This window comes from Panthera pardus, unplaced genomic scaffold (assembly GCF_024362965.1).
Source record: "Panthera pardus isolate Hobbes unplaced genomic scaffold, ASM2436296v1 HiC_scaffold_27, whole genome shotgun sequence".
Lineage (NCBI taxonomy): Eukaryota > Metazoa > Chordata > Mammalia > Carnivora > Felidae > Panthera > Panthera pardus.
The window spans coordinates 46,592,040-46,595,385 of record NW_026526843.1 but is presented as its reverse complement, the minus strand read 5'-3'; positions in this window follow the sequence as shown (position 1 = coordinate 46,595,385).

Below are 3,346 nucleotides of genomic sequence, written 5' to 3'. Positions count from 1 at the left end.
TAAATAGATAATTCATATGTACATAAGTTTCCTGAACAGGAATATCTTTATTCCTATTGTGTCTTGTGTATTGTTATTATTTCTTCTCTGAAATTCTCTTCTTTGTCTATTTTTCATTCACTTTTTTTCCATCTACTCCTTTCATATTCTCCATGAATCTTTTCCTCCCTTTCTAGCCCTGATCTTGTCTGCTTTTAAAAAGCTCATAATATACAATTAGGGACCCATAGAAATGAGAAATACTCTTGAATGGTATTAAAATTCACAATTTCATGTCAATTTGCCTTAGTGTTCTAAGGAAGTTGTTTCTACTTTAGTTTTGTTAAGCTTTGCTGAGACCTTATCTAGGCAAGTCAGTTTCCATATCTAACATTTCTTAAAATAATATGTTATTGACTGCCGAGGAACTTCGTATTGAATGTCTTCATGTTGAAAATAGTACTGAACTTTAAGAACTTTACATTTGTATGTATAGATGTTGTCGGTCTCTTTGTGTGTCTTTGTCTTATCTTCCCAACCAAATCAGAGAGGTGTTTTATTTAACCTGACACCCACAATTTCTGACACAGTGTTATCCACACATAGTGGATGCTGAAGAAATGCTGGGTTTTTTTTTAAATGACCCCTCTTATTTTGCATAAGCTTTTCATATTGCCCATCTTTGTGCTTCACAGAACTGCTGCCGGTCTCCATATACACTTACTTTGATCTCCCTATGATTTCCGTATTCTCCTCCTTCACTTTCTTCTTTAATTTCTCTCTGCCACACCTCTTTCCTGCTCCCTCCAGCTATGAGTGGGACATGAGGCCTTACACAGCATCCTCAGCCTAGCATGTGCTAGGCTCTGTGTTGTGTGCTGGAGAAATGAGGAAGACTAAGGCAAGGTTGTTGCCCCCTAGGCTCTCATGGTCTGGGAGGGGACAGAGATGAGTCTGAAATGAACAAACTAGTAAAGCAGAGGATAGTGATTGTCATGGGTAAACAATGACAATGAATGTGATAAACTTGTAATTGAGATATGTACAAGGTGATGTGATAGAAAAGGAAGACAAACCCGATCTCGCTGGGGTGGGCTGAGGGAAATTTCTCAGCAGCAAAGATGGATACAGTTTTAATAGTCCAGGAAAGGAAAGAAAAGAATACAGGGTAGAGTCAGTATGCCTGGGCAAAGGTACCAAAGTATGAAAAGAAGAGTAAGAAATTCAGTACGACCTGATGAAGTGAATGTTTAAAACTAGGCTGAGGACATAGATGGGGTTTGCTTGTGAAGGGTATGGAATGCCCTGCTAAGAGCTCAGACTGTACTCTTTGGCAAGAGGGTTTTTTTTTTTTAAGAATGAAAACAACCCTACTAGAAATTATTACTCTGCTCTCTCTCCCTCTCTCTCTATTACACACACACACACACACACACACACACACACACACATGCACTTAATAGATTTACTATTTCCTAACACCTGAGTTTAGAGTAAATTTTTATATCTGAGTAAAAAGGCCTCACAATCTGGCCCTACTCTATCTATTCAGTTTTGTTCCCTATCACTCTCTTGATCTGTCTAACCAGTTTGCCCATCCCCCTCTGACCTAACTGTGAGCTATTATTTATGTGGTTTCCCTTGCCCCAGAGCAGACCAAGGCCTACCTCTCCCCACAGAGTGTTCACACAGTCCTCACAGTCTATACCATAACTTTTAGAATTTTATATGGTCATATATTATTTTCAAATTGTTTATGTCCCCCTTCTCTCCCCTCCTAAACATAAATCCTCTGGGAGCTGTAGAGTAAGCTTCATTAGATGAAGGATCAAACACTTCATGTTCACCACTGTTCTCTGTTCTTAGCTTATATCAGATGTCCAATGAAAGCTAATTCCCTAAACACACACAATTGTAATCAAGAACATTTTTATTGAATGTCTGCCTCCTACATTCCATGACGGCAAGGATTTTTTTCAATGTTTATTTATTTTAAGAGAGAGAGCAAGTGTGTGAGTGGGAGGAAGGTCAGAGAGAGAGGAAGAGAGAGAATCCCAAGCAAGTTCTGGCTGTCAGCTCAGAGCCTGAAGGTGGAGGGGGAGGGGGGACTCTGAGATCACAACCTGAGCCAAAATCAAGAGTCAGTCGCTTAACCTACTGAGCCACCAAGGGGCCCCAGGGCAAGGTTTTTTGTCTCTTTTGTTCACTGATGTTTCTCAAGTACCTAGAACAGTGTGTGGCACATAATACATTCTCAATTAAAACTGTTGAATTAATTATGCGTTAGGATGCCAGGGATTTTGCCTGTCTACCATCCTTAACATAGTAGAAGCATGATAAACTTATTGAATAAATGAGGCCAAGATTGTCTTCATTTTTTTTTTAATTTTTTAATGTTTATTTATTTTTGAGAGAGAGAGAGAGCACAAGTCAGGAAGGGGCACAGAGAGAGTAAGACACAGAATCTAAAGCAGGCTCCAGGCTTTGAGCTGTCAGCACATAACCTGACGTGGAGCTTGAACCCATGAACCATGAGATCATAACCTGAGCCGAAGTTAGAGGCTCAACCAACTGAGCCTCCGAGATGCCCCTGTCTTCAGTTTTTTATACCACTGTCACACTGGTGAACACATAGTAGACAGTCAATACATATTTCTGATTGGTGGATTGGAAATGAAACAGGCTTGCTACTGAATGTTTTATTATCAGAAGCACAATTCTTCCCTTTATAACTGAGAAGAGGTTATTAATTTGCTTGCACACACAGCGAAGAAACCCTTTCTACAGCACCTAAAAAAGTTCTTCTACAATCAATGATTTTTCAAGGATGGAAATGCCCACTCTGAGAGGAGGAAGAATGTGGGAAGCTGGTGTGCACTATGTTAGAATACTCTCATTACCAGATACTAAAAAGAAAGCTTGCTTAGTGAAGCATATCCCTCCATCAGAGGTCACTGGTAAATAGCTTAGTCAGGGCTATAACCTTGCCATGCACAGATCATCTAGGTGTGCTTGAATAGTCTCCCCCTAAAGCCTCTCTAAGCATGCTTTCCCTGCATTCTTATTACAGGAATCAGTCTTGATTCTTCAGTCAAAAAGTGCATGGTATTTTTTGTAAACAACATAATCTTATCAGAAACTAAAGTCCATAGAAGTTAGGTCATCAGTGAGATAGTTTCAAAGTGTGTTTGACCTTGTATAAATGGATGGCAAGGCAACTGAAGAGCTGGGAAGTACTCAAGAATTACAGGGGATATCTCTAGGGAATGTCAAAGTCAGCTACACTCTTCCCCTCTCCTTGGAGTTTGTGAAATTCCTTTTAATTCAATCCTGATGTCACGTTGAGTCATAAAAAGAAGTGTTCTTC